The 13,275-nt window shown below is 35.1% G+C and overlaps 1 long non-coding RNA gene across 3 annotated transcripts in view; it reads left to right on the top strand.

The window, feature by feature from the left end:
• The window catches only part of LOC109547171 (uncharacterized), a 143,040-nt gene that overhangs the window by 35,338 nt on the left and 94,427 nt on the right, over positions 1-13,275 (top strand). For all 3 annotated transcript variants that reach the window (XR_012324320.1, XR_012324321.1, XR_012324319.1), the window contains one exon: positions 8,610-8,800. This is a non-coding gene — a long non-coding RNA (uncharacterized lncRNA). The remainder of the gene's footprint in view (positions 1-8,609; positions 8,801-13,275) is intronic.

The following is a 13,275-nucleotide window of genomic DNA, read 5'->3' on the forward strand; positions in this document are numbered from 1 at the left end:
TAAATTAACTAATGAACACAGTAAAATCATATCAAATTTAAAAAGGAAAATAATGCCTGTTAGGAAATTACTATTTTCAGAAATACTATTTTAGTTAATATTGTAATAGCATAAAATTTTAAGATATTAGATACCCTAACATTAAGACAAGGTTACTCAGAGTAGGGTCAATCAGTTTTTACATGACCCTTACCTAGGATTTGTTAAAATGCACGTTCTTAAACTCCAGTTCAAACATAGTCATTTATAATCAGAGTTAGGCCCCCAGATTATGGATTTTTTAGCAAAGCATCTGGGATATTTTATGCACAATAAAATTTAAGAACTGCTGTACTATATACTAGTTATCTTTTACCTAACATTTTTGAGAATTTCTTTCCTAAATTGCTGCTATAGTTAAACCCAGGCATCTTTGTAACTGCTGTACTCTTATTTTGAAAACAATACAAGAGCAAACTGGTGCCTATTTTATATACTTCTTAACATTTAATTTAATTTTTTGAGTAGGTAGTACATTCACATGGTTCAAAAAATCAAAACAGTATAAAAAGATACACAGTTATTATTTTTCCTCCCACTCCTGTATTCATCCTTTTTATCACTGTTTTTAGTTTATTGTGTATGCTGTTAGCATTTTTATAGATATAGTTTTATTTTCTCTTTTTTCTTTCACAAAAGATAGCAAACCATACACTGTTCTGTGCCTTGCTTTTGTCATTTAATATTTCCTGAAGATTTTTTCATATTTGTGATGCATACATTGCCACTCCTTAAATATTCTAAACTATTTTTTAGCTAAAAGGCTTTCTCTGTTATTAAATTACTGATATTTGATAATACTTCACAATGTATTACAGTATTTAAAAAAATATTGCTAAGGAGTAGATGATCCAGTTAAGAAAGTTGAAGTTCCAAAGAAACTGGTTAGTTTTGTTTTTTAGGAAACCGAGGTCTTTCTTTTATGAAGGAGGGAGTATTAAACTATACGACAAACAAACAAAAGCAGGACTTAGACAAGAAATTGAGAACATGTTGGAATATTTTCTATTTTTTAATAATAAAATCTGCAAATGGGAACAATTTACAGTGTTATACAAAAATAAAAACTGCTTTTATTTCAATATTCTGTTTGCAACAATAATGTATAATTTTGTTTTTCTGATTATTATTATTAAAATCAAGATTCTTTGAATTGCACCTACTGATTCTATAAGTTGCAATATTTGAAACTGACATTTTTGTAGATAAAGAAATGATCGAGTATTGGCAGTTTTGAATGGTTCAACCTAATAATAACATGGGTTTTTATATTCAGATCTGAGACAAAGTTTCGGTGATAGGGATTGTCAGGCAGAGGGCTCACTGAAAGACATTTCAGTCACAACATAACCTTGCTGCTTGTGCTTAAAGTGGAAAACAAAACAAAGGAACAAGACTTAAAGGAACAATAACAACCCATCCTATTTCTCACTTCAATGTCTGTCAACTCTAATCAGATTTCACCATTTCGTGTTTAGGTCAAAGGCAGATTATAGAAAGATAAATTATGGAGGATGGACTGTTTCATAGGTGTTTGTACTCATGCTGAAGTACACATATATGTACATTTGAGGCTTTAAAAGACCCAGGGTTTTTTTGTTTGTTTGTTCACCCCCATTTCTCATTTTTTTTTAAGCACTCAGCTATGTCTCCTACTGCTACAGCTTGCAAACCCTCCCAGGTACTTTGCATATCACTTCCTTATTACTGATGCCATTTTTTAGAAGTTCATCAAACATTTGAGACGTGTAAATTTTGGCTTCCTACTTAGATTATAAATACTTCTTGGAACCAGTGCTCCATATCTTCTAGTGTTCTTTCACCTTCCCTCCCTCCCTCCTTTTCTTTTCTTTCTTTCTTTCTTTCTTGCAGTTCCCATCACTACCTGGTACAAAGGTATGCATATAGTGAAAAATCAAGAGCTGTCGCTTGAATAAAGATATCAATTTCGAGTAAGATTGAAGGTCTTAGATGGGCAGTTTGTAACTTTGGGAACGTTTAAACCACTGTGTAATGATATTGCCCTAATAGCTTCATAGCAGAGCTAGGATCAGCAAGTGTGTTTCACAAAAACTATTTACAAAATAAACGCAATGGTGTTAATGTTGATATCTCATATTTTCTAAATTTTCATACTCTCTTTTGATGGTTGACCATTCTATAAAATGTTCCTATAACCCCATATATGTGAGTATATAGCAAAAATGCTCACTTTTTGACATGTATGTTTGACTTAAACTACTCTTTCTACTAATTTCAATTTATTTTGAGAGTTTTAAGCATGTTGTAAGATGCTTTCAAATTTTTTCTCTCAACTTTTAAATGAAGTGCTACATGAAGAAAACGTTTCCTCTCTTTGTTTAGAGATCAACTTTTACTTTCTCTAGACCTATGCTGTTCAATAGGTAGCTATTTAAAATTAAATTAAATAAAAATTCACTTCCTCAGTTCCAGTAGCCACATCTCAAGCACCACTGTAGAGCATCATGTATGTCTTTAGTTAAAACACAATACTGTATTTAATGAACTACCAGATGTATTTCAGATGCTTTCATTTAATTACCCCTTTCTTAATGTCTTCATCTCAGATGATCTTTACACATTATCTTCTCTTTCTCAGTAACAAAAGTACAAGATGGCAAAGATAGCTTTTTTGTTAGTTTGGCTCTTATGGCTTTTATCCTTCTCTTATTGATAGTTTGGCTTTGCAATTTCAAGCTTGCCACATATTTAAAAGAAGAACTTTAAAGTGGCATTAAAATTGTGAAACATTTTGAAAATGGTAAACCATTTTCAAGTCAATATTACTGTACCTGTACCAAGTCAATATTACTCCAGGGTAAAAAGACAGTTAAAACAGATACAAACTCTCCTGGATATTCAAGTCTGGGTGTGTCCCTTATTTTTTTCCATACTATTATATCTGTAGATAATTACAGACACTTTCATGTTCAGTCTTGTGGCAAACGTATTTCCTAAATATGATTATGTTATTTAGAAATGAGGCAAGCATATGCATCTGAGACATTCATCTTTAAGAAATTCTTTCCAACTTAACAATGAATGACTGTATTGTTTTGGAAATGAGTGCTCTAAAATTTCTCCATCTTTAAAGGAATTCCTCTTGTTTTGAAATAGCTACTTAAAGGCAGGAACAATTTGTCAGAGAGTCATTGGGTGGAGTATAAGTGACTAGTTTTACCTATTCTTAATATTACTGTAAGTAATATTTTAAAAATAGCTCTTTTACTTTAGTCTCAAAGTAAAGTAAAATAAAGTCTTATTTTGTGCTTCCAGTAACTTGGTCTCTGCCTCCTCTCCTGTAATTAATGCCACATTAGTTTTCCACTATCTCTGGGACATCAGTCTTGCCTTAACTCTCAGCTCTATTCACAGCTACTTTACAATCCAAGGTACTTAATAAAGTCTTCCTACTCCAACTTTCAACTTACATTTTCCTCTGTTAAACCCCCTCTGTACTTTCTAAAGCCTTACTAACTTGTCTGGTTCTGCTGTAGACCCTTCAATTGGGATCTAGGTTTTGTTCTCTCACCATCCTACCACATTCAATATATCAGTCCATCTCTGTTGTTGACCCTCTGACCCAGGCAGGATGATTCATTTCATCTTTCCTCCAACCTACTATAAAAAAACCCAAAAACAAACAACAACAACAACCAAACCTGCCTCATCTACTCCCTTGCCCAGATTTTGTTCCTGATGATCAAGACCACATTGGCTTCTGCTCACCGGGGAAGGGAGGTTGGTATTTTCTCCAAAGTATCTCATGTTTTTGAGAGACCATGACTTCTGCCTCCTACTCCAGTCTTCGTGGATGGATGCCCACTACTTACTAATATATATCCCTCATGTGCATTTCCTGGATGATTTTCAACCCATTCTACTTTCTACTGTTTGGACCTCCACTGACTACTTTTGTAGGGCTCTCAACCCCAGCTATAAAGAGTAAAGTCAGAAATAGAAAATTACTTACCAAGGAGATATCAGCATGAACGGATGATAGTAAAAGATGTAGCTCACTGATTATAAGCACTACTTTAGAAGACTCATTTCTGCACACTCCCTGCAGCATGATCAGTATTCAAGCTTTTTCATAAACTTCGCATGAGTGGCTGTAAGAAGGCAAAAGTAATTTGATGTCCTGCTGCTTCACGTTCACGTTTGATATGAATGAGGATATGGAAATTTTATAGCAGTAAAGACAGTTTGCTGCTTTTATCATAGCTGTTTTGGTCAGTATGACTCTTGATATTAACACTTTCAGCTTCCTTTAAGATATATAACAAGTTCATTGGAAGATACACTATAAAAGATATAATTCATATTACAAGTAACAGTAGAGATGATAGTCTGACTTCACATTTCACTCTTTTTAAAGGATCGTGTGTCTCCATTTTAGTTTCTCCATGCATACCACCTACATGTTTCTACCAGCTCCATCAGCCTCCACCTACTTGAACAATAGGCTTGAACACTTGTAGAGCTACCCAGCCCTCGCGATAGGGGAAAAAGCCTCGCTGTCTTTGAATTTCACTTTATAATATTTATTTTAAAATAAAAAGGAATGTTATAATATTTATCAGATGCATAATAAGGTTACCACATCAGCAATAAATAAATAACGTAGAGTCAATATGTAACATATAGTTAGCATCCTAAGGTAGGGATTGTGGTGAATGCAACATGTTTATTACATACAGTGCAGAGAAAAAGTGACCATAACAACATTCTGACTTGTAACTCCTCTTCTACATCTAGGAAAAATTATGCTTCTGAGCTGTCACGTAATTTATATTGGCACCAGTCACATTGGAAGAGCATGAATTTTATGTTACAGTTTCTGAGCAATAAGTGAATATTCAGTTTCCAGCTTGCTCAGATGGGTTGTCTCATGCTTTGTCTCTTCCTATTGATAATCCCATCATCTAGTTTTGTGTCTGCATCTGTCTAAGAAGCAAAGAAAAGGGGCACTGAAGTTACATCTCCCAACCCCAGCGTAGGGCGCTCTCTCCCATGTTCTCACTTTTCCCCTCTCTTTAATGGGTTTCACTTTGTCATTCATTTTTTTGACTGTGGGCGTTCCCCCCACGCTTAGTTCTGTAGTAAATACCGACTTCTTAATTTTGCCATCACTCCTTCCAAAGGAGGGTGTTATATTTGTAACAGGACATGGGACCAAAAGAGAGAGAAGTTATTGTTTTAGTTGAGTGTCCAGAGAGCCCCTGGTACTTTCTGAGCACTTGCTCGATAAATTGCCTCACTCAACAGTGAGCTCTGTGTTAGATCTTGTTATCTTACAACTGGAGTAGGAAAGTTTTACACTTATGTCTGTGGATGCCTGGAAATCTGCAACTGATCCTTGGCTAAGGTAAGGGTGAGATGTATTAATTAGTGATACGTAATGTGGTGTTAAAAGTTCAAACTTCCTGGAGGCGCCGGGGGCACGCTTGTCTACACTGTGTAGAAACATTTATATTGATGTTTTGTACCTGTTTTAATTGGTTACAGAGCCTGGCTGTTTTTACCTGAGTAGCAGGTTATGAAAGACCCTGAGCTCTACCCTGAGTAAATTTTCCCTGAGTTCTCTTGAAATCAAGGTACTTGGTACATAACATGGCAGTTTATAATATGAAAACAAAGTACATTCTATGTGACTGAGAAAGGACCCTGGGGCTGGAAGCCCTGGACAGTTGCCTGCACGTTCTTCTGTTGTACCACATCCTTTACTTTTAACAAAGGCTTATGTAAGTACACCTGGAGGAGTTTTGTGTGTTTTGCAGTTACCCAATCCTATGTAATAAATGCAAGCACACTCCGTAGGGTTCTTTTAAGAAAAGAAAAAAAGCCCACAGAACTACTTTTCCAGTCACTGACATTTGAAATACAGACATCCATTGGAGATATGGCAGGTTTGGTTGCAGACCATTGCAATAAAGCGAGTCACATACTTTTTGGTTTCCCAGTATGTATAAATTTATGTTTACATTACATTGTAGTCTATTAAGTAGTATTATGTCTAAAAAATCTACATACCTTAATTTAAAACTGCTTTATTACATCATTTGAGCCTTCAGTAAGTCCTACTCTTTTTCCAGTAGTAACATCAAAGATCACTGATCACAGATCATCATAGCGAATATAACAGTAATGAAAAAGTTTGGAATATTGCAAGAATTACCAAAATGTGACACAGAGACACAAAGTCAGAAAAAAATGCTGCCTACAGACTTGCTCAAAGCAGGGTTGCCACAAACCTTCAATTTATAAAAAACCAATATCTGCAAAGAGCAATAAAGCAAAGCCCAATAGAATGATGTATGCATTAGTCACTTGTGTATGAACACTGGCATCAAAAGATTTTTTTCACTAAGAAAAGGGTGGTATTTTTTGCAGACTGTATTTACTTCTCACTTTGCTTTTTTTTTTTTTTTTTACTGTTTGCAATATGAGAATTATATCATGATTTTCAAGTTTAACACACATATGAATACCTTAGCATATATATTAAAATAGTGTGTGTATATATGACAAATGTGATATAGTAGTTTCTGGGGTCAGAATCCTAGTTCTAACATTTACAGATTGTGGAATCTTAGTCACTTCGCGTTGTCTCTGCCTCAGTTTCCTCATCTGTAAAATGTGGGTAGTAACAATGGTGATTAAATCAGTCAATGCATGTCTCACAATAAATGGTCAGTTAGTGTTAGCTATTATTGTTACTAATATTATTGATTCTATTATTATGATTACATAAGGTATGAAATGGAAAATAATATATTGAAAAGGAATTGGAACAATTCTCCATAAATTTTGCACACCAGGAGTAACTTTTAGAACCACATAGCTCTCACTTTTTAACATTTGTATTCAACAATTTCAAGTTATTATCATAATAATAGCACAAAAGTAAGTGTGTAAATATATTCTTTCAATTGTGAATTCAATTGTGAATCTCCTTGTTCCTTGATCATTTAGAATTCTATTTGAATGTTGTGCAAAGGTTAGTGCAAATAAAATATTGTGCAAAGGTTAGTGTTACTATTTTTTTAACATCTTTATTGGAGTATAATTGCTTTACAATGGTGTGTTAGTTTCTGCTTTATAACAAAGTGAATCAGCTATATATATGCATATATCCCCATATCTCCTCCATCTTGCGTCTCCCTCCCACCCTCCCTATCCCACCCTTCTAGTTGGTCACAAAGCACCGAGCCCATCTCCCTGTGCTATGCGGCTGCTTCCCACTAGCTATCTATTTTACATTTGGTAGTATATAGAAGTCCATGCCACTCTCTCACTTAGACCCAGCAGTCCCACTACTGGGCATATACCCTGAGAAAACCATAATTCAAAAAGAGCCACGTACCACAATGTTCATTGCAGCTCTATTTACAATAGCCAGGACATGGAAGCAACCTAAGTGTCCATCAACAGATGAATGGATAAAGATGTGGCACATATATACAGTGGAATATTACTCAGCCATAGAAAGAAACGAAATTGAGTTATTTGTAGTGAGGTGGATGGACCTAGAGTCTGTCATACAGAGTGAAGTAAGTCAGAAAGAGAAAAACAAATACCGTATGCTAACACATATACGTGGAATCTTAAAAAAAAAAAAAAAAAAAAAAGGTTCTGAAGAACCTAGGGGCAGGACGGAAATAAAGACACAGACGTAGAGAATGGACTTGAGGACACGGGGAGGGGGAAGGGTAAGCTGGGATGAAGGTTAGTGTTACTATTAATTTGAGTCTAGTCATTGGTTTCAGTGTAAAATGATTAAAATCTATTAAGAACTAGTTATCTTCTATAGCACATGATTTGAGTAGAGCAAAGAGGAGTATAAATGGTACTGAAACTACTGCAATGTGATAATCACTGAGCCTGGACTGGTTCAACATCTTGATGTTTCGATTTCTTGATAAATCAATCTCTAAGGTTCAGTTCATTCAGCGTGAGGCTACTTACCTGTTCAAAGTACATCACTTTTGTCTCCAGTTTTCATATTGGCTTCCTGTCAGGGTTTGCATTGATTTTAAAGTTTTATTGTTGACATTTAAAGCACTTACTAGCCTGATACCTTCTCATATTAATGATTTGCTTATCCCCATGGGACAAGGAAAAAATTTTGAGATCTTCTGCTACCTGGATGTCAGTCTTAAATGTCACCTTGAGATTCAGAGTGCAAAGCCTTTTTGTGTTTTACTCATGTTCTTCTCGAGATCGGATAAGATGTTAGAAAGAAAATAACATATCTTTTCTAAAGGTCAGTGGGGCATCATGGAAAAATATATCGAGAACTTGATTTATCAAATTAGTGTATATTTTCAGATTTGTGACAGATCAAATTCCCCAGAAATGTTACAGTAAAAAATTATATCTATGAAATGGAAATTATTGAAATATTCTTATTTAAACTTGGGAAACAAATGCTGTGTTCCTGAGTGAAAGAGTATTTTACTTGTTCTTATCTATGACAGTAAAAATTGTAATTTTATTTTTAAAGTTAGTCTCTTAAGGTACAATTTTTTTTTTTTTTTTTTTTGCAGTATGCAGGCCTCTCACTGCTGTGGCCTCTCCCATTGCGGAGCACAGGCTCCAGACGCGCAGGCTCAGCGGCCATGGCTCACGGGCCCAGCCGCTCCGCGGCATGTGGGATCCTCCCGGACCAGGGCACAAACTCGCATGCCCTGCATCGGCAGGTGGACTCCCAAGCACTGCGCCACCAGGGAAACCTAAGGTACAATTGTTTAATATTCTAAGATATTTGTGATAAATTTTATAAATGGAAAACTTAAATCTTTTATAATCAACTATAAATAGATTTTTTTGGATTTAATGTTTAATTATGAAGACTAGGTTATGCTGTGTGTTTGTGTTAGATAGCTTTGGTTAATTATTAATGCCAAGAGTACTCTAATTTTGGGTGTAGAAAATAACTGTTACATGTGAATATAAAGTGTTAAAATATAATATAGAAAATTAACTGTGTATGACTGCATAGTCATATAGTATATAATAACATATAGCATTAATTCATGCTCTAGACAAACCAATTTTTATGTCCTGGTATAGGCTCTAGAAGAAATCTCCTCTATCACTTACCTACCTACTTATCTACCTATTAGTTTGTTTTGTATCTCGGTCCAGTGCCTTGTCTGTCGTTTGCCATGTTGACATTTGATACTTGATAACGTACTATACATCTAACCCTCTCTGCACATAAGGTAGAGTACAGAAAGTATTTTGAAAATTGAGTGCTAGATAAATGTGACATATCAACATAATTTCACCATTTTTACTCCTACGAAGGAACTTTTTGCCTATGAAAGCAATCTGACTTCAGAAGGTCTCCTTCCTACTTTGCCCTCTCTCTCACATCCTGTCTTTCTTCCTGTAGCTGTGTAATGGGATTCCTTCTGGTAGACATGGCAAAAGAAAAACTTTGAAAGACTTTAATATAGTGAAAATAAAACAGAATATCCCTCCTAGGACATTTTAAGTGAGATCCTTTGTGGCTAGCTCAAATTAAAACATGTAAGGTGAAAGACAAAGTGTGTATTTATGGTTAAAAGATCTTCGTAAACTGTATGTAACCAAAAGCCCCCAAATATATACTTTTTATTATTTGAAATTCAATTTCTATTTTCTCATAATATGAATGACTTGATTTATAAAACAACTGGTTAGCCAATTTTTAACACAATTCATGGTATAATTTTCTTACGTTTGCAGGTAAGTTTTATAGTATATGAGGAAAATATGTTTAACATATCTGACACTTTGGAATCCATTATCACTGAGAGATTTACTATGAACCACTTCATGACATAATATGTAAAATACAAATGTTTCATATTGTTGATGCTGATTTAATGATGATATTGACAGTTTTGTGACTAAATCCCTAAGCAGAGGAAATACTGAAAATTTGATTTTTAGCAGGTTCTTTCTTTCTTTAAAATGCAACCCATGGGCTCAGCTATACAATTCAGTTTTAGAATATATTAAAAATACTAATGCAATATGCAGCATATTTTGGCCTTTGGCTTTCTGTAATTATTCAGTTTAGCTGCCTCAACATTCTCATTTTGTCCTACTTGGAGGACAATTTCTTTTTATATTTTATAAAATTATTTTTATTGTGTTTGCAGTTATATTCATTAGATTATTATTTGGGGGTTAAACCATGTAAAATTGTAGATATTTGACCTACAGATACATTATCTTGAGATTAAAAAAAAAAAAACCATGTACCAAAAAGGCAGATTTTTAAAAAGCCTTTAATCCTTGACGGATGGCCAAACTTTAAATAAAAAATTATCTTCCTATATTAAAATGTATTATGTAATACATAATAAAGATAAAAGTACTTAAAACATTATCATATTAAATTAATTTATAGTACATTATTTATAATTTACAGTATAAAATTTATTCTCCATAAATATGCAATACTCCTTTTTGAAGGTTCACATTTTGACCACTTTTTCCTAGCAGCATATGACTTTGACTCTGTATTTTTTAGAACACAGATAGAAATTTAAATCTCAGACTTGAGATTTTTCTGTAGTTTGTAAGATCTGTACTGTAAGATTCTCTAAGAGGAAGCAGACTTCCTTGTTTCACATCTTAATTTCTGACCTACAATTAGAGCTTATGTGTTTTCTGTTAATATAATAAATACCATTAGATCCCAAAACTCTTCAGTAATAATTTCTTATGAAACTCAAGTTCCTTGGGAATTATCTAGATATATGGCTTCCCCTGGGAAACTCCTTCAGGCTTCCATAACTGCACCTAATCAATTTTCAGGTCTTCCATAACTATCAACCAAATTAGGGGCAATTGGCTTTTTCTGAGGTATGGTTGCAGTCATCAGATTGGGTCTATACATTTAGGTGTTAAGAACCTTAAATCTATTTGGTTCTTAAATAGGTACTCTAGACAGAAACAAATAATAAGCTTATTATAAAAATAAATGTAAAACTTGTTTTACTAAAGATTTGGGTTAAACTGCAGACCTATTTATTGCTATTTGTAAAGCAAAGTATACAACTCTGAGGACAGTTTATCAGCTCAGAAACCAGTAAGGTTACACTCTTGACATGTAAGAGTGGGAGGGGCTACTTTTGTTAATTTCATGTTGATTTTGTCTTGTTTTTATTTCCAATTTTGTTTTTATTGGTGCCTGTGCTAATTGAAATGACTGTCATTGCTTGCCCTAATAATCATACCCATTATTCCTCTCTCCATACTCCGAAGTCCAGTTACTAATATTATAGGCTTTGTCCTTGACACTCACATTCTCCTGGAAGATGGGAAAAGGCAAGCTTGTCTGTGGTCTATAATCATGTTTCTGCTCCCCTGCTCTGTCCCCCACCTTCAGCCTCACTTTCACCCCCAGGTTTCTGCACTGTTGATTTCAATGTTAGAGGATAGTTTTCTGGGGTTTTTTTTTTTTTTTGCTCATTTGGTGGACACTGAAGAAAAAGTTCTGACTTGGTTTTTTTTAAGGCTCTGAAAAAGTAGATTTTTACATTGACAAACAAATTAAAATATTCTAAGAACTAGTGTGGAGGGAATGTGAATTATTCCACCCTGTAGGACAAATCACCCTGTAGGATAATAAACTTTTCTTTGCCTCCTTATCTCATGTCTTCCTCTCCTTTTTTTTTTTGTGTCAATCACCAATACGTTCTGTTTGGGCTGCTGTAATAAAATTTCATAGACTGGGTGGCTTAAGCAACAGACATTTATTTTTCATGTTCTGGAGGCTGGGAAGTCCAAGATCAAGGAGGCAGGAGATTTGGTAGATTTTGTGTCTGGTGACAGTCCACTTCCTGGATCATAGGTGGCTATCTTCTCACTGTGTTCTCACATGGGAGAAGGGGGGAGAGGGCTCTCTGGGACTCTTTTATAAGAGCACTAATCTCATTCATGAAGGATCCACTTAATCACCTCCCAAAGGCCCCATCTCATAATACCATCATTTGGTTAGGATTTCAACAGATACATTTTGAGGGAGATATAAGCATTCAGTCCATTACACCAATTAAATTTAAAGTCATTGACTTTTTAAATTTTATTTTATTTATTTATTTATTTTTGGCTGCGTTGTGTCTTTGTTGCTGCACGGGTTTTCTCTAGTTGCAGCAACAGGGGGCTACTCTTCATTGTGGTGCGTGGGTTTCTCATCACGGTGGCTTCTCTTGTTGCGGAGCACTGGCTCTAGGCTCACGGGCTTCAGTAGTTGTGGTGCACAGGCTCAGTAGTTGTGGCTTGCAGGTTCTAGAGCACAGGCTCAGTAGTTGTGGTGCACGGGCTTAGTTGCTCCATGACATGGAGGATCTTCCCAGACCATGGATCGAATCCATGTCCCCTGCATTGGCAGGCGGATTCTTAACCACTGCACCACCGGGGAAGTCCCAAAATCATTGACTTTTATTCAGCTGCAAGACTAGTGAGTCTTCAGAACTGGACATATGTTGTTTCAAAGAATCTGGTCTAAATCTTACTGAGCATATAGGATTATATGAGAGGTAAAAACTGAGGACAACAAAGGAAGAAGTAACTAAATCAATTTGGAGAACTGGGGAGTAATCAAAAAGGTACATTTCAGCTGAACTTTGAAAAGTAAGTCATATTTTGCCACGTGGAGTGGAGGAGTAGGGAAGTGGTTTCTAGGAGAGGGGATGCCACATGTGCAAAGGCACAGAAGCACGAAAGATCATGGCCCATTAGGGAACAAAAGGCATGGTGTTGGAGAGGCTGATGATGAAAGAATCGGGAATTAGAGGTGGAACCATTTTGGGTCATATGTGCTTTGTTTAATTTCTATCTTGAGGAGCTTTTGGTTTTCTGACTGACCATGCGTCTCATTTTCACATCAATGGGATTTGTGGCCTATCTTGATATATGAATGTTATGGAAGTGAGAATATTGCTGTGTACAGACCACTATGAAAACTAATTACCATATTACTACTTGTAACTCTATGGGTGGAGGAGGTAATGCTTGGATATCACTTAAACGTCCCAAATTAGGGAAGTTGTGAAGTTAATCATGGTACATTCATGAAACAGAATATTATGAAATAATCTTAAAACAATGATTCTGACATTGAGAAGAATGGCAATAGCATATTGCACTGCTCAGTCACATAACTTACAAAGGGTAAATCATGGTTCAAAATTTAGTTCTTTTAATACCTAG

The sequence above is a fragment of the Tursiops truncatus genome, chromosome 11, assembly GCF_011762595.2.
Source record: "Tursiops truncatus isolate mTurTru1 chromosome 11, mTurTru1.mat.Y, whole genome shotgun sequence".
Taxonomy (NCBI): Eukaryota; Metazoa; Chordata; class Mammalia; order Artiodactyla; family Delphinidae; genus Tursiops; species Tursiops truncatus.